The sequence below is a fragment of the Schistocerca americana genome, chromosome 7 (assembly GCF_021461395.2).
Source record: "Schistocerca americana isolate TAMUIC-IGC-003095 chromosome 7, iqSchAmer2.1, whole genome shotgun sequence".
Classification (NCBI taxonomy): domain Eukaryota; kingdom Metazoa; phylum Arthropoda; class Insecta; order Orthoptera; family Acrididae; genus Schistocerca; species Schistocerca americana.
Window position 1 is genome coordinate 522,478,444 of NC_060125.1, and position 19,655 is coordinate 522,498,098.

At 40.9% G+C, this 19,655-nt stretch overlaps 1 protein-coding gene across 4 annotated transcripts in view; it reads left to right on the forward strand.

Moving 5' to 3' along the window:
* The window catches only part of LOC124622438 (zinc transporter ZIP1-like), a 38,163-nt gene that overhangs the window by 14,256 nt on the left and 4,252 nt on the right, over nucleotides 1-19,655 (forward strand). The window lies entirely within an intron of this gene.

Here is a 19,655-nt window from a genome sequence, read left to right on the forward strand (position 1 = left end):
TATGTAATTACATTTCCTATTATTCAGTCTCAATAAGCACTGTTATTCGAAGTAGAATTCTTGTTACAGGGTACAGAATTCATGAAGTTTATTTGCCTGTGGCTAGGCCATTTCAGTAAGAGACTGCACATGTGTTTCTTTGTTTTTTGTAATTAATCTGGTTCTGATGGGAAAATAAGGCTGAAAATAGTTATGAAACTATGTAATTTCTTAACACTTGTAAATTTTCTTATTGAGCTAATGCAGAACAGCAAAAAAAAAAGGTATGTATTTCTGCTGTAGTTAATTTTCACGATACAGTGGTATGCAGATGATTAACTCATGGAGTGGTACCATTATATTACATCTTGGAGACTAATTTTATGTGAGGAAATTTCACACTGATGTAATTAATGACAACTAATTGAGATTACCCAAAGTCATGGACGTCCAGTTTTGATGTATTATAGACTGGGATACTGTAGTGAAGTAGCAGTGTATTTTAATAAAGATTCTGAAGGTGCATTAATGTATGCAATTCAGTTTGAAATGCCTTGTTAATTGCTCTCTATAGATTTTGTGTTGGCAACCCCACAGAAAATGCCATTTGATCTTTTATTCATGATGTTTTAGCATATTTACGTGTGAAGAATAATCCTGTGGACATTTTCTTTCACTTCTAAGACATAGCAACATATATAAACAGACAGAGGTGGAGGGGGACTGTGTATATTATAAAATTTTGATTGTGCGTATTATAAAATATTGATAGAGGTATTACATTAACAAATAGCTGAACTAAATACAGCTTTATAGAATAGAATGATCACTGTCTTTTGCATTGGTAATAGTGGTGACTCACTCATCTTGGCATGAACACGAGACACTGAAAGCTTTGGGGAACTCTGTATTGATTCTGTTGGCTCATTTTCATTCAGCACCCCATGAAAACCCTTGAAATGATCTAGCATAAATGCATTCCTATCAACAAATTTCTTCTTCTAATGTAAAAGCTATTTATTTAAGGACATCATCACCTGTGGTATGGACAGTGCCATGTTCACAAGATGACTTAATTGCTTAATATGCGTTTCCACGTACTTGTACCCTACCTTCATCATATACTGAAACAAACCGTGATTTATAATTTTTAGCAATCTCTTTTCCCATGGCAAATGCCGGGATGGTTCCTTTGAAAGGGCACGGCCGATTTCCTTCCCTCACCCGAGTTTGCGCTCCATCTCTAATGACCTCGTTGTCGACGGGACGTTAAACACTAATCTCCTCCTCCTCCTTCTTTTCCCATGGTGTCAGTCAGTATAAGTTTTCTTCTGACACTGCTAAACCCTGTGTCCTGTAACGAATAGTTGGCAGAGATGCCTAAGGGAGTTGTCGATTTATGTGCCCTTTAGGAAGGAGAGGATTCTGTATCATATTGTCACTCACATGTTCCTGTTCAGCATTAAATTGGTGAGTGTTCAGTTAGCCAGCCGAGGTTCTCTGCATTCACAAATTGTTGACATAATCCTTGAACAAAATGCTGTAAACAGGTCACCTAAAGAATATTTTTTATCTGCCCAAATATATAAACCAGTTGTATACTTAATATGATGACCATCACCTGAATCCACCATGAAGAAATATGTTTATTACTCTTTCAGTAGTCAATATTGTCTCCAAATCTATTTAATTTGATGATCCTGTCTTCATGTTACATGACATGAATTTCCACCTCCCATATTAAATGTACTCCACCAAGAGTACCTGCTGCCGCCTATTTATCGTGAAAACTTGTGCTCTACAGATGGCTTATCAGTCACTGCTTCACCCACAGTTTTTATTTGAATATAAATGGCAAAGGATACTTAGCATTGTGCAACATGTTTGGGTCTCTTCCTTTTCCAATCGCATTTGGAGCAGGGGAAGAATAAGTGCTTAAATGCTTCTGTACACAACTGTAATTCTTCTAATCCTACCTTTGTGGTCCCTACAAGTGATATGTAATGGGCTGAAGTATATTTCTAGATTGTTCTATAACACTGATTCCTTAATACTGAAAACTTTGTAAGTAGGTTTCAGTGCTTTAATGTGGCTGTCTTCAAGCATGTGCCAATTCATGTTTCTCAGCAGCCTCTCATGTGAGTCAAACATACATGTGACCAATTGTATTGTTCTTTGAACACTTTCAATATCCCCTCTTGGTACTATTTGGTATGGGTCTCATAAACTTGAAAAATATTTCAAGATATAACTGTCCTCTGTGGACCAATTACATTTTCTCAGTTTCCTGCAAATGAGCCAAAGTTTGACACAACCTTTGCAACTGAGCCTATGTAATCATTCATTTTCATGTCCCTACAGAGAGTTACACTACATCTGCAAAAAATCTGAATGTAACTATATATAACTCGCCAGAGGTTACTTATACCTCTGTCAATAACTCTCCATTCAAACGAACATGCCACATCCTTCTTTTCGAAAGAAGCCTCAATCCAGTCACAAATTGTGTTTGTTAACCAATATAATTGAATTTTTGTTAATAAACATTGGTGTGGTTCTGAGTCATATGCGTTTCAGAAGGTAAGAAATTCTGCATCTGTGGGTTTCAGGGTGTCATGAGAGAACAGTGCAACTTGTTCCACATGACCAGTGACGTCACTACCAGGGTTTTCATTACACCTCTTTTTTTGTCTAGGGTGGTGGTTTGAATCTTTATATAGATAACGATCAGTATGTGTGGCCTTTCTACACACCTTATGGCCCAACGTTCCGTACCATCGTTTAATCATAGACACATCCAGGAAATTCAATTGCTCATTCCTTTTCGTCTCCATAGTAAATTGAATTTTTGGATTAATGCTGTTTAAATGTGTCAGGAAGGCATCCAACTCCTCTGCTCCGTGTGTCCATATTACGAATGTGTCATCGACATAGCGATACCATTTGCTGGTGTCTTTCTGGCAGTCTGCAATGCCCGTTGTTCAAAAGTCTCCATAAATAGGTTAGCCACAGCAGGACTAAGAGGATTACTGTATGGTGTGGCAGGTGGCAGTTGATGTTAAATAACGAAAAGTGTGAGGTGATTCACATGAGTTCCAAAAGAAATCCATTGGAATTCAATTACTCGATAAATAGTACAATTCTCAAGGCTGTCAATTCAACTAAGTACCTGGATGTTAAAATTACGAACAACTTCAGTTGGAAAGAGCACATAGATAATATTGTGGGGAAGGTGAGCCAAAGATTGCGTTTCATTGGCAGGACACTTAGAAGATGCAACAAGTCCACTAAAGAGACAGCTTACACTGCACTCGTTCGTCCTCTGTTAGAATATTGCTGCGCGGTGTGGGATGCTTACCAGGTGGGATTGAGGGAGGACATCGAAAGGGTGCAAAAAAGGGCACCACATTTTGTATTATCACATAATAGGGGAGAGAGTGTGGCAGATATGATACACGAGTTGGGATGGAAGTCATTAAAGCAAAGACGTTTTTCGTCGCGGCGAGATCTATTTACGAAATTTCAGTCACCAACTTTCTCTTCCGAATGCAAAAATATTTTGTTGAGCCCAACCTACATAGGTAGGAATGACCATCAAAATAAAATAAGAGAAATCAGAGCTCGAACAGAAAGGTTTAGGTGTTCATTTTTCTCGCGCGCTGTTCGGGAGTGGAATGTAGAGAGATAGTATGCTTGTGGTTCGATGAACCCTCTGCCAAGCACTTAAATGTGAATTGCAGAATAGTCATGGAGATGTAGATGTAGACTGCCTGTAGCCACCCCGTCAATCTGTTCATAAAAGTTATTATCGTATTGAAAGTAGCTTATGGTGAGGCAGTGTCGGAAAATGCCACAATATCGGTAGGAAAAATATCCGCTATGCATAAGATAGCTTCGTTTACCGGAATCATGGTAAATAACGACACAGTATCAAAACTGACGAGGATATCATCCGGGCCATCGCTCGTTTCCTTTAGCTTGTCAATGAAATGTACTGAATTTTTAATATGATTGTCCATCCTACCAACCTAAGGTTGCAGCAATGAGGCAAGGTGTCTAGCTAACTCATGTGTTGGTCCGCCTATAGCGCTGACAATTGGTCTCAACTAATCTCAGGTTTATGTACTTTGGGTAAGCCGTAAAGTCTAGGTGGGTATGCTTCTGTTTTACAAAGCAGCTTCTTATCGTCGGAGGCGAATGTAGACGCTTTCTCCAGTCGATTGGTCATTCTTAAAATCTTCATGGTAGGATCTTTCTGGAGTTTTTTGTAATTAGAGGGAACCAAAATATCATTGATTTTTCCATGATAGTCCACACTGTTCAATATGACAGTGGCATTACCCTTATATGCATTAAGAACAATAATGTTTTTATCTGCATTTATATCCCTCAACGCCTTCCTTTGTGCCTGCGGCAAATTACTGTTACGTGGCTTACATGTACGTAAAATCCTAGTCGTTTCCATCCTAATTATATCAGCGGACTGCTGTGAAAGCTGACGGGTACCTGCCTCAATATTTGCTACAATATCCTTTGTGGGTAAGTTTTGGGGCATCAAAGCAAAATTGCCTCCTTTCGCTAGTACAGAAATTTCAACTTTTGACAAATCTTTATCAGACAGGTTAATAACAGTTCGAGAATTGTCCTCAACTGAACCTCCCTAAATGCTGTTTTGTAAGTTATTTAACTTCTTCTTCTGTCTATTTACTAATATTTCTGCACTAACTTCCATAGTTTTGAATGTTAGACCGTTAATTTTATTCCAGTCACCACACTGCATAGTATTACTAACAAGGGAACCTCCCCATTGCACCCCCCTCAGATTTAGTTATAAGTTGGCACAGTGGATAGGCCTTGAAAAACTGAACACAGATCAATCGAGAAAACAGGAAGAAGTTGTGTGAAACTATGAAAAAAATAAGCAAAATATACAAACTGAGTAGTCCATGTGCAACATAGGCAACATCAAGGAGAAGTGTGAGCTGAGGAGCACCGTGGTCCCGTGGTTAGCGTGAGCAGCTACGGAGTGAGAGGTCCTTGGTTCAAGTCTTCCCTCGAGTGAAAAGTATAATTTTTTTTTTTTAGTATTCAGACAATTATCAAAGTTCAGGCACTCACACATAATCAACTTCACTCTCCAAAATTCCAGGACATGTTCAGATTTGCTTGGACATATGCAGGATTTGACGGTCTACACAAGGAAAAATTTGAAACCGTTAAAAAAATATGTTTTGACAGAGCACAGGGAAAACTGTGCGACTATGAAACTGTTGCATTCATTTGTTGCAGTTTATGTGACACACACTTATGTTTTCATCACTTTTTTGGGAGTGATTATCATATCCACAAGAAAACCTAAATCAGGCAAGGTAAAACCCATTCGCCAAGTGTACAAGTTAGGTGGGTCGACAACATATTCGTGTCATGTGACGCACATGCCGTTACCAGTATCGTATAGAATATATCAGACGTGTTTTCCTGTGGAGGAATCGGTTGACCTATGACATTGTGATCAAATGTTTTCGATTCCCATTGGAGAGGCACGTCCTTTCGTTTACTAATCACACGGTTTTGCGGTGCGGTCGCAAAACACAGACACTAAACTTATTACAGTGAACAGAACCGTCAATAAACGAACGGACAGATCATAACTTTGCGAAAAAAAACTTTTCAGTCGAGGGAAGCCTCGAACCGAGGACCTCTCGTTTCGCAACTGCTCACGCTAAACACGGGACTCCTGAGCCTACAGTGTCCTTGATGTTGCCTATCTTACACATGGACTACTCAGTTTGTACATTTTGCTTATTTTTTTCATAGTTCCACACAACTTCTTCCTGTTTTCTTGATTGATCTGTGTTCAGTTTTTCAAGGCCTATCCACTGTGCCAACTTATAACTAAATCTGAGCGGGGTGCGATGGGGAGGTTCCCTTGTAAGAACCAAGTGGAGATGAAAAAGCTTACTGCTGGTTTCCGCCAGTGCTCGCCGCATCTAATGAATTCTCTCACGTAGCATTGCAGATTCCATACGGTTGTAGATACAATGAGTTTGAGCCGAGCGAAACGTCCTCTTCACCTTCAGAAATTTCGGAACCGTCGAAGTGTCCCTGCAGTGCAACAGGAAGGTGAGGGTACACAGTTGTTGTTCTTTCTTCTTGCGCATTCCTTCAAATCGTCGAACCAGTGCTGACTTATCCTCCCCGTAAAGGCGTTTGATCATACAATGTAAGCTTGTCTTCACTTAAAATTAAGAATGACCAATCGACTGGTGAAAGCATCTTCATTCACCTCTGACGATAAGAAGCTGCTTTGTAAAACAGAATCGTACCCACCTAGACTTTACGGCTTACCCAAAGTACATAAACCTGAGATTACGTTGAGACCAATTGTCAGCGCTATAGGCGGACCAACACATGAGTTAGCTAGACACCTTGCCTCATTGCTGCAACCTTAGGTTGGTAGGATGGACAATCATATTAAAAATTCAGCTCATTTCATTGACAAGTTAAAGGAAACAAGTGTGGGCCCAGATGATATCCTCGTCAGTTTTGATATTGTGCCATTATTTACCGTGATTCCGGTAAACGAAGCTGTCTTATGCATAGCGGATATTTTTCCTACCAATTTTGTGGCATTATTCCGACACTGCCTCACCACAAGCTAATTTCAATACAATAATAACTTTTATGAACAGATTGACGGGGTGGCTATAGGCAGTCCTCTTAGTCCTGCTGTGGCTAACCTATTTATGGAGACTTTTGAACAATGGGTGTTGCAGACTGCCAGAAAGAGACCAGCCAGATGGTATCGCTATGTTGATGACACGTTCGTAGTATGGGCACATGGAGCAGAGGAGTTGGATGCCTTCCTGACACATTTAAACAGCATTAATCCGAAAATCCAATTACTATGGAGACAAAAAGGAATGGGCAAATAAATTTCCTGGATGTGTCTGTGATTAAACAATGGGACGGAACATTGGGCCATAAGGTGTATAGAAAGGCCACACATACTGATCGTTATCTACATAAAGATTCAAACCACCACTCTAGACAAAAAAGAGGTGTAATGAAAACCTTGGTAGACAGGGCATACAAAATTTGTGAACCTGTTTATTTTAAAGATGAGATTGAACATCTACGGTTAACTTTCGTGAAGAATGGCTATTCTAGCAAGGATATAGTTCCAGCACTTCGCTCTAGGCAGAGAATCAGGAGCAATGACGGACAACGGTCGCCCAAGGGCAAAGTTTTTCTTCCGTTCATTAGTAAGGTCACAGACTGCATTGGGAAAGTTTTAAGCAAGTATGGGGTGGAATCTATTTTCAGACCCACCAGAAAAATAAAAGAATATTTAAGATCGGCAAAAGAGGCAAGACACCCTTTGGCTACAAAGGGGGTATATAAAATCCCGTGTAGTTGTGGCCAGGTTTATATCAGTACCACAAAGAGAAGTGTGAACATCCGTCTTGTTGAACACAAGAGGAATTGCCGCCTGGGTCACATGGATAAATTGGCCGTAGCGAAACATGTTTACCAGGAAGGTGATCATTAAATAAAATTCAGCGAGACAAGTGTCATATCAAAAACCTCGCGTTACTATGCATGCATGTATAGAGAGGCTATCGAGATTGATAAACACCATAATAATTTTAACAGGAAAGATGAAGGTGTTAAACCGAATAAAATTTCGAGGTCAGCGTTGCACCGCAAGCGTGACGATCGATTACTTTCAATCGAGAGTGTTGGCATTACCAGAGACAATCTCATAGCCGACGTCATGTGATCAACAGTGGCTCCCTCTGTACTGCTTGTATAATCAGTGCTTCCTCTAGTTCTCTTCGCAGTTCACCTCTGTACCTGTGAGGATGTCTCCCGCAGTCGGAGACGAAACGTCAGGGGAGAGTTTTATACTTCGACCACTGCCTATCAGCCCGGAAGTTTTAAGTGAAGAGTATTCTGTCAAATTGCCACACTTCCATTTCTCTCTCTCTGCTTCCTATATCCTATACCTATTTTATGACAGTTCTTTATACCCATGAAGAGTGAAAAAAGTTCTCATTTATTTATCAGCTCTGCTGCTAATTCCGTTGCATTTTGTGTGTGCATTACAACCCACCACTTGTCCACTTTGATCAATGTGTATTGTCAGCTGTTGCCAAACTTGGAATAGACCATCAAATTTGCAAGTATATTTCTCATTAGTACATATTTAGATTTAACAGTTGCATTAAAACTCCTGTCCAGTGGATCATCCTATCCTTCCTTGGAGACAGTTCCAAGTTAATTTAAACCTCACAAGTAGGAAATGTCTGTTGCGCACATTCTGTACTCAAATAATCTGACTTGAATGTTTACTGTCCCTGTCATCCTGCTTGTGCATCTATTCTTTGATACTTATGTTTCTCTCCCTCTCTTGCCTCTTTTTTATTTATTTCCCCCCCCCCCCCCCCCCCCCCCGCCCCTCACACACCCTTCAACTTAAACTCTCTCAATGTTCCTGTAGCCCTGCCCTACCACCTTTGTTCTTCCTCCATGCCACAGCCTTTCGCTATCTTCACCTCTCTTCCTTGTCCTATAAGTCAGCCAAAACTTCTGTGATAACCAGTTAAGTTATACTGTTATTAAGTCCAATACTTCTAATAAGGAACACATCTCATGTGCCTGTCTTTGTTTTAACATGTTGATTGCCATGTAGTTACTGGCAGCCACAGCAGGCAGCTCTATTGTGTGGCCCCCCCGTCTTGTGGAAGCCATCATGTGAAAAGGTGAATGTTCTTGTGCCCACTCAATCACTATTTAAACCAAAAGGTTGGTCTTCAGCAAGGCTGGCTCTATTTGCTGCATTGTGTGGAATTTTCAAGCCCCCATCCTTCCCAGGCTGCCTCCTTGCATTTTCAGATGTAGTCAACCTTTTTAACAGTGCAGTTAATCCTTGTCATCTTATTTTCACATACCACACTACTCATATGTCATTTTGGCGTGAATATGTCTTTAAGACCAGAGTCAGGTATGAGGCACCAGTCAGTGAAACAGAAGTGGAACGATTTCAGTGTAGTACATTTTGAGTCATAACTTCAGAAATAATTATGCAAGCAAAATTAAGTTATGTCATTTGCAGATTATGTAATTGTTATCCATTCAAACAATGTAAAATCCATTGCCCCCCCTCCCCGAGAGAATTTGTGCTCTCTTAGACCAACACCTATTACCCACAACCTACCCCCCTATATAAAAGATACCAACTATTTCCTCCACCGACTCTCCACAGTTCCTGTTCCTGTTCCTGTACCACATGATGCCCTGCTCGTCACTTTTGATGCCCCCTCACTTTACACTAACATCCCTAATGCCCATGGCCTTACTGCTATTGAACACTACCTTTCCCAATGTCCGACTGATTCCAAACCCACAACCTCCATCCAAGTCACCAAGACCAACTATATCCTCACCCTCAATTACTTCTCCTTTGAAGGCATTACCTACAAACAAATCCACGGCGCGGCTGTGGGCACCCGCATGGCACCATCCTATGCTAACCTATTCATGGGCCATCTAGAGGAATCCTTCCTCAAAACAGAGATCCAAAACCCCTCACTCGTTTCAGATTCATTTTGAAATCTGTGTGATCTGGATCAAGGGTGAGGACACCCTATCCACACTCCTCCAGAACCTTCTCCCCCATTCACTTCACCTGGTCTTATTCAAACCAAGAAGCCACCTTCCTCAGTGTTGACCTCCACCTCAAAAATGGCTACATCAATAGCTCTGCCCATATCAAACCTACCAACCCCCAGCAATACCTCAACTTCGACAGCTGCCACCCATTCCATACCAAGAAGTCCCTTCCATATAGCCTAGCCACCCATGGCTGTCGCATCTGTAGTGACGAGCAGACCCTCTAAAAATATATTGAGGGTCTCACTGAGGCCTTCACAGACCATAATTACCCTCCCAACCTTATACAAAAACAGATCTACCATGCCTTATCTCTCCATTCACCCACCACCTCCCCAAGTCCCACTGTCTGGCCACAGAGCAGCCTTCCCCTCATGACTCAGTACCACCCAGGATTGGAACAACCAAATCACATTCTCCACCAAGGTTTCGACTACCTCTTGCCATCCCCTAAATGAAGAATGTCCTGTCCCCTCCCACAGTGGTATTTTGCTGCCCTTCGTATCCACACAGTGTTCCTATCCATCCCCAAAACAACTCCTGCTCCCAACCCCTTGCCTCATGGCTCATATCCCTACAACAGACCTAGATGCAAGACTTGTTCCATACATCCTCCCACCTTCACCTGCTTCAGTCGAGTCACAAGCATCACCTATCCCATCAGAGGCAGGGCTATATTTGAAACCAATCATGGGATCTGCAAGATAAGCTGCAACCACTGTCCTGCATTCTACATGGGCATGACAACCAACAAGCTGTCTGTCCGCACGAATGGCCATCCACAAACTGTGGCCAAGAAATAGCTGGACCACCCCGTTGTTGAGCACTCTGCCCAACATGACATTCTCCATTTGAAGGACTGCTTCACAGCCAGTACCATCTGGATCCTTCCCACGGAAACCAGATTTTCTGAATTATGCAGTGGAAACTCTCCCTGCAATATATCCTACGTTCCCCTAAACCTCCTAGTCTCAACCTTTGTTAGTCATTGTCCCTACCCATCTAGCCCCTTCGCTGTTCCCATTCCAGCACTACACAGCCCTCATTCCACCAAAGCACCCTGTCTCTTTACTTCTCTTCTTTCCCACTACCCCCCCCCCCCCCCCCAGCCCTCTGTCTAACCTCCCAACTGCACCTAGCTGGCCTACCCTCTCTCCACATCGTCCATGCATATTCCCACAAGCAGCACTTTACCATCCCCCACCCCAACCCTACCCTTCTCTGCCCCAGCCTCCTCCTTACCACCAACACCCAGTTGCTTCTCGCATCATGCACAGCTGCTCGGAGTCAGGGCTCAGCAGCCAGAGATTGTGGTCATCGTGTGTGTGTGTGTGTGTGTGTGTGTGTGTGTGTGTGTGTGTGTGTGTGTTTAGTACATAAGGGAAAAAAGGCTGTGGTTGAATATCAGGAAGGCTTGCTATCCAACATGCCACGACCAATATTTTATGGCCAAAAACAAGCAGTTTTGAAAGTGCTTCCACTTATTGTTGTGAAAAATTAGTTTTATGCTAAATAAAGTTCTCAGAGCACAATCAATGTGAAATATGATGAAATTGGATAAACAGGTCTTGCATTTCAGTTGCTTCAGCTCCAAAATAAGGTTTGATAGATTTTTCTGTTTTACCTGAAGAAGAAGAACAGTGTAAATGGTATTAATGGCAGATCCAAAGAAGGAGTGATGGGGGAAGGATCCCATAGATGTCTTCATGTGTAAACACCCTTTAATCACAGTGCCTGGGTTCAAACGTCTATGGCATGTGACAGGAGTGCATAGTTAACAAATTCTTTCTCAATTTTTTACAAAGTGTTTTTTTTCTCAGTGTTTCTCTGATGGGTTTCTAAGAAATTGTTAGGCCATTGTATTCTGACATTTATCTTTGTTTCTTTATTATAAAATTTTTCGCTTATGTAGGGACTTTCAAGCTGACATCAGTATATTTCAAGTGTTGTGTAGGCACATGTTAGAAACAGAGCTGTCAACACTGCCACTTGAAATCTTTTCTGTTTTGAAAACCAAGATGACCAAATCCAGTGCTTCCTTTGTCATCTGTTTCACGATACCATAAATAATTTCCAGTAAGACACTAAATTTTATGGATGATTTTGTATTTACAACTTATTCTCACATGTCTTCATTTATACAAAACTTAGTCTTGTCAAATTCACCCTTTTGGAACCAAATTAAAATTTAAGATTTTGCTGCTCCCCACTCCCCACCCCACCCCCACCCCAAAAACTGTCGACGTGGTTGGTATCACAGGTCTCACCCCACCCACCCCCCATCTTGAGCGACTTCATATCAACAGCTTATATATATATAAAAACAAAGATGAGGTGACTTACCGAACAAAAGCGCTGGCAGGTCGATAGACACACAAACAAACACAAACATACACACAAAATTCAAGCTTTCGCAACAAACTGTTGCCTCATCAGGAAAGAGGGAAGGAGAGGGGAAGACGAAAGGAAGTGGGTTTTAAGGGAGAGGGTAAGGAGTCATTCCAATCCCGAGAGCGGAAAGACTTACCTTAGGGGGAAAAAAGGACAGGTATACACTCGCACACACGCACATATCCATCCACACATACAGACACAAGCAGATATATATATATATATATATATATTAGTCGTAAAGCTCCCAACATGGAAGACGCTAAGTAAAGATGGTTCACTTCTGGGGCTTCTTATTCTTCTTGTTTGCCCACCAGGTCTTCATTCTTTGCGAGAATTCAGCTTTTCTTTCTTCGCTCCATTTTGTTCCAGTTCTCGGCGCTTTTGTCTCTGTTTTGACCTCCCATTTGTCAACTTTAAGTTTGAAATTGTTTCTTTTGTTCATGTCTTCAGTAGTAATGTTGGCTAATTCCAGATCTTTCTTTACAATTTTTGATCCATTCTCCTCCATTAACAAGGGATGCTACGTATCTTACTATTTTTTTTGTAAGTCTGTGATCGGGAAGTCTCATTATGTGGCCATAGAATTTTAGACGCCTCTTCCTCATGTCTATCTCTATGTTAGAATATTCTTCAATTTTAGAATTTTTCTGTAATCTATACCCCTCTTTGGTTCATCTTGGTCCCAGAATTTTCCTAATGATTTTCATTTCCTCTTTCTTCAGGTTTTCCATATCTGTTTTCCTTTTAAGTGTCAAGGTTTCGCTGGCATATAGCATTATTGGTTTAATTACCGACTTATAATGTTTAATTTTTGTATTTATAGATAGACATTTTTTATTGTAAATGTTTTGGACCAGCCCTAGACCCCTACGAGCTTTTAATATTCTTTCTTGTTGTGAGTATTTTTCAGAAATTGTCTCTCCTAAATATTTAAAGTATGGTACCCTCTTAATTTCTCCATATTTGGTTTGTAACTTAGAAATTTCTAGATTTGTTGTTGTAAACACCGTTTTCTCAAAAGATATTTGTAGGCCAACTTTTCCTGCACACTCTTTTAAGGTTTCTAACTGTTTGACTGCCATTTCAGTAGAATCTGCCATTATTGCAAGATCGTCTGCGTAGGCTAAGTAGGGGATTTGTAGGTCATCTTTTTTGGTTCCCAGTGATATTGGTTTCCAGTACTTTTCTTTTTTGAGTTCTTTTTCCCATTCTGCCATGACTCTATCCAGAACTAAGTTAAATAACAGAGGTGATAATCCATCACCTTGTCTAACCCCAGTTTTTATCTCAAATGATTTTGAAAGTTTTCCCATGAATTTCACTTTGCATTTTGTATTTGTTAATGTCTGCTCTATGATGTTCCGTGTCTTCTTATCCAGTCCTTGTTCTTCAAGAATTTTAAATAGTGTGGGTCTGTGAATTGAATCATATGCCTTTTTAAAGTCGACAAAGACATATACTGTAGGCTTCCTTCGCATTTGTCTCATCCTTGTAATCAATTTCAAGTTTAAAATTTGTTCTGGACATGATCTGTTTGGTCTGAAACCAGCTTGGAAATCTGAGATTTTGGGTTCTAGCAGTTTTTGTGTTCTTTCAAGAAGACAAGCTGATAATATCTTGTATGTGACGGCAAGTAAGGAGATTCCTCTATAGTTGTTCACATCCGATTTATCCCCTTTTTTATGTAACGGATGTATTAGGGCACATTTCCAATCTTCTGGTATTTCTTCAGTAACCCATATGTTTTGAATAATTTTAACTAGCTCATTTCCTGAGTTAGACCCTAGACTTTTGAGAAATTCGGCTACAATTCCATCTTTTCCTGATGCTTTGTTAGTTTTGAGTTTGTTTATGTGTTTGATAATTTCTTCTTCAGTTGGCGGTACAGAGTCTTGCTGTTGCGGGGCTTTAGTGCTGGATATTGGAAGAGCTTCTGTTGGTTTTGGACAGTTTAGTAGCGTTTCAAAATATTTGGCTAATTCTTCACAGTTTTCTTCGTCGCTTAGTGCCAGATTCCCATCTGATTTCCGAAAACAGACATTTTGAGGGATATACCCTTTAATTTGGCTTGCAAAAGTTTTGTAGAATCCATGCGTATTATAATTTTTAAAATCTGCTTCTATTGATTCCAGTTGCTGAGTTACATACTTTCTCTTCTCTTGTCTAATAAGTTTATTTGAAAGTTTCCGTGTTTCTAAAAAGTTTTGAAGAGTTTTCTCATTTTTATTTGAACTGTACTTCGCAAAGGCTTCTGTACGAACTTGAATTGCCTTTTCGCATTCCATATTCCACCATGGATGTTTGTGCTTCTTCTTCAGTGGTATTTGCTCCTTCGCTATTTTTGTGATTTTTTCCTTGAATGTTTCCCAGTATATATATATATATATATATATATATATATATATATATATATATATATATATATATATATATATATATCTGTTGTATCTCCATTAGATGATTTATGGAGGTTAGCACAAGGAAACTGAGTAGTACAAAATAATTATGTTATTCTCTGAAAACATTTGACTCTCCCCAGATTTTGAAATAAACACTACATTCAGTTCTGTACAACAAATAGAATTATTCCAACAGTTGATGCACACTACTGGCCATTAAAATTGCTACACCAAGAAGAAATGCAGATGATACATGGGTATTCATTGGACAAATATATTATACTAGAACTGACATATGATTACATTTTCACACAATTTGGGTGCATAGATCCTGAGAAATCAGTACCCAGAACAACCACCTCTGGCCGTAATATAACGGTCTTGATACGCCTGGGCATTGAGTCAGAGCGTGGATGGCGTGTACAGGTACAGCTGCCCATGCAGCTTCAACACGATACTACAGTTCATCAAGAGTAGTGACTGGCATATTGTGACGAGCCAGTTGCTGGCCAGGACTGCAGTCAAACATTTTCTGTATCCAGAAAGACCCGGGTACAGGAGCTGCAACGTGCGGTCGTGGATTATCCTGCTGAAATGAAGGGTTTCGCAGCGATCGAATGAAGGGTTGAGCTATGGGTCGTAACACATCTGAAATGTAACCTCCACTGTTCAAAGTGCCGTCAATGCGAACAAGAGGTGACAGAGACGTGTAACCAATGGCACCCCATACCATCATGCCAGCTGATATGCCAGTATGCCGATGACGAATACACTCTTCCAATGTGCATTCACCGCGATGGCCAAACACGGATGCGACCATCATGATGCTGTAAACAGAACCTAGCTTCATCCCAAAAAACTGACGTTTTGCCATTCGTGCACCCAGGTTTGTCATTGAGTACACCATCGCAGCCGCTCCTGTCTGTGATTCAGTGTCAAGGGTAACCGCAGCCATGGTCTACGAGCTGATAGTCCATGCTGCTGCAAACGTCGTCGAACTGTTCGTGTGGATGGTTGTTGTCTTGCAAACATCCCCACCTGTTGACTCAGGGATCGAGAAGTGGCTACACAATCCGTTACAGCCATGTGGATAAGATGCCTTTCATCTTGACTGCTAGTGATACGAGGCTATTGGGATCCAGCACGGTGTTCTGTATTGCCCTCCTGAACCCACCGATTCCATATTCTGCTAACAGTCATTGGATCTCGACCAACGCGAGCAGCAGTGTCGCGATACGATAAACCGCAATCATGATAGGCTACAATCCGACCTTTATCAAAGTCGAAAATGTGATGGTACGCATTTCTCCTCCTCACACGAGGCATCACAATAACATTTCACCAGGCAACACCAGTCAACTGCTGTTTGTATATGAGAAATCGGTTGGAAACTTTCCTCATGTCAGCACGTTGTAGGTGTCGCCACCGGCGCCAGCATTATGTGAATGCTCTGAAAAGCTAATCATTTGCATATCACAGCATCTTCTTCCTGTCGGTTAAATTTCGCGTCTGTAGCATGTCACTTTCATGGTGTAGCAATTTTAATGGCCAGTAATGTAGCATAGGAGCAGGAGACATTAACTAGGGTAGAGTGCTCCAAATGTTCGGGTGTACATATCAATGAAAAACTGAAGTGGAAGAAACATATTACTAAGCTTTTCAAACAATTAAATTCAGCTAATTTTGCTCTTTGAACAATTGCTTATCTTGGAAACAAATGTATCACGCTCCTGACAAGTTGTTGTTGTTGTTGTTGTTGTTGTGTTCTTCAGTCCTGAGACTGGTTTGATGCAGCTCTCCATGCTACTCTATCCTGTGCAAGCTTCTTCATCTCCCAGTACCTACTGCAACCTACATCCTTCTGAATCTGCTCAGTGTATTCATCTCTTGGTCTCCCCCTATGATTTTTACCCTCCACGCTGCCCTCCAATACTAAATTGGTGATCCCTTGATGCCTCAGAACATGTCCTACCAACCGATCCCTTCTTCTGGTCAAGTTGTGCCACAAACTTCTCTTCTCCCCAATCCTATTCAATACTTCCTCATTAGTTATGTGATCTACCCATCTAATCTTCAGCATTCTTCTGTAGCACCACATTTCAAAAGCTTCTATTCTCTTCTTGTCCAAACTATTTACCGTCCATGTTTCACTTCCATACATGGCTACACTCCATACGAATACTTTCAGAAATGACTTCCTGACACTTAAATCTATACTCAATGTTAACAAATTTTCTGTTCTTCAGACACGCTTTCCTTGCCATTCCCAGTCTACATTTTATATCCTCTCTACTTCAACCATCATCAGTTATTTTGCTCCCCAAATAGCAAAACTCCTTTACTACTTTAAGTGCCTCATTTCCTAATCTAATTCCCTCAGCATCACCCGACTTAATTCGACTACATTCCATTATCCTCGTTTTGCTTTTGTTGATGTTTATCTTATACCCTCCTTTCAAGACATTATCCATTCCATTCAACTGCTCTTCCAAGTCCTTTGCTGTCTCTGACAGAATTACAATGTCATCGGCGAACCTCAAAGTTTTTATTTCTTATCCATGGATTTTAATACCTACTCCGAATTTTTCTTTTGTTTCCTTCACTGCTTGCTCAATATACAGATTGAATAACATCGGGGAGAGACTACAACCCTGTCTCACTCCCTTCCCAACCACTGCTTCCCCTTCATGTCCCTCAACTCTTATAACTGCCATCTGGTTTCTGTACAAATTGTAAGTAGCCCTTCGCGCCCTGTATTTGACCCCTACCACCTCCAGAACTTGAAAGAGAGCATTCCATTCAACATTGTCAAAAGCTTTCTCTGAGTCTACAAATGCTAGAAACGTCGGTTTGCCTTTCCTTAATCTTTCTTCTAAGATAAGTCGTAAGGTCAGTATTGCCTCACGTGTTCCAGTATTTCTACGGAATCCAAACTGATCTTCCCCGAGGTCGGCTTCTACTAGTTTTTCCATTCGTCTGTAAAGAATTCGTGTTAGTACTTTGCAGCTGTGGCTTATTAAACTGATTGTTCGGTAATTTTCACATCTGTCAACACCTGCTTTCTTTGGGATTGGAATTATTATATTCTTCTTGAAGTCTGAGGGTATTTCGCCTGTTTCATACATCTTGCTCACCAGATGGTAGAGTTTTGTCAGGACTGGCTCTCCCAAGGCCGTCAGTAGTTCCAATGGAATGTTGTCTACTCCGGGGGCCTTGTTTCGACTCAGGTCCTTCAGTGCTCTGTCAAACTCTTCACGCAGTATCATATCTCCCATTTCATCTTCATCTACATCCTCTTCCATTTCCATAATATTGTCCTCAAGTGCATCGCCCTTGTATAGACCCTCTATATACTCCTTCCACCTTTCTGCTTTCCCTTCTTTGCTTAGAACTGGGTTTCCATCTGAGCTCTTGATGTTCATACATGTGGTTCTCGTATCTCCAAAGGTCTCTTTAATTTTCTTGTAGGCAGTATCTATCTTACCCCTAGTGAGATAAGCCTCTACATCCTTACATTTGTCCTCTAGCCATTTTGCACTTCCTGTCGAACTCATTTTTGAGACGTTTGTATTTCTTTTTGCCTGCTTCATTTACTGCATTTTTATATTTTCTCCTTTCATCGATTAAATTCAATATTTCTTCTGTTACCCAAGGATTTCTACTAACCCTTTTCTTTTTACCTACTTGATTGTCTGCTGCCTTCACTACTTCATCCCTCAGAGCTACCCATTCTTCTTCTACTGTATTTCTTTCCCACATTCCTTTCAATTGTTCCCTTATGCTCTCCCTGAAACTCTGTACAACCTCTGGTTCTTTCAGTTTATCCAGGTCCCATCTCCTTAAATTCCCACCTTTTTGCAGTTTCTTCAGTTTTAATCTACAGGTCATAACCAATAGATTGTGGTCAGAGTCCACATCTGCCCCTGGAAATGTCTTACAATTTAAAACCTGGTTCCTAAATCTCTGTCTTACCATTATATAATCTATCTGATACCTTTCAGTATCTCCAGGGTTCTTCTATCATGATTCTTAAACCAAGTGTTAGCCATGATTAAGTTGTGCTCTGTGCAAAATTCTATCAGGAGGCTTCCTCTTTCATTTCTTAGCCCCAATCCATATTCACCTACTATGTTTCCTTCTCTCTCTTTTCCTACACTCGAATTCCAGTCACCCATGACTATTAAATTTTCGTCTCCCTTCTCTATCTGAATAATTTCTTTTATTTCATCATACATTTCTTCAATTTCTTCGTCATCTGCAGAGCTAGTTGGCATATAAACTTGTACTACTGTAGTAGGTGTGGGCTTCGTATCTATCTTGGCCACAATAATGCGTTCACTATGCTGTTTGTAGTAGCTTACCCGCATTCCTATTTTCCTATTCATTATTAAACCTACTCCTGCATTACCCCTATTTGACTTTGTGTTTATAACCCTGTACTCACCTGACCAGAAGTCTTGTTCCTCCTGCCACCAAACTTCACTAATTCCCACTATATATAACTTTAACCTATCCATTTCCCTTTTTAAATTTTCTAACCTACCTGCCCGATTAAGGGATCTGACATTCCACGCTCCGATCCGTAGAACGCCAGTTTTCTTTCTCCTGATAACGACATCCTCTTGAGTAGTCCCCGCCTGGAGATCCGAATGGGGGACTATTTTACCTCCGGAATATTTTACCCAAGAGGACACCATCATCACTTAATCATACAGTAAAGCTGCATGCCCTCGGGAAAAATTACGGCCGTAGTTTCCCCTTGCTTTCAGCCGTTCGCAGTACCAGCACAGCAAGGCCGTTTTGGTTATTGTTACAAGGCCAGATCAGTCAATCATCCAGACTGTTGCCCTTGCAACTACTGAAAAGGCTGCTGCCCCTCTTCAGGAACCACACGTTTGTCTGGCCTCTCAACAGATACCCCTCCGTTATGGTTGTACCTACGGTACGGCTATCTGTATCGCTGAGGCACGCAAGCCTCCCCACCAACGGCAAGGTCCATGGTTCATGGGGGGGCTCCTGACATATTTTGCATATTTCTACTCAGTAATGCCATACGGAATTATTCTTGGGGGTAACTCATCATTTAGAAATAAGGTATTGACTGTGCAAAAGCGAGCGGTAAGAATAGTGTGGTGCTCACCTACAGATACCATGTAGGTACGCCTCCAAGGAGCTAGGTATTTTAACTGCCCCCGTCATAAATACATA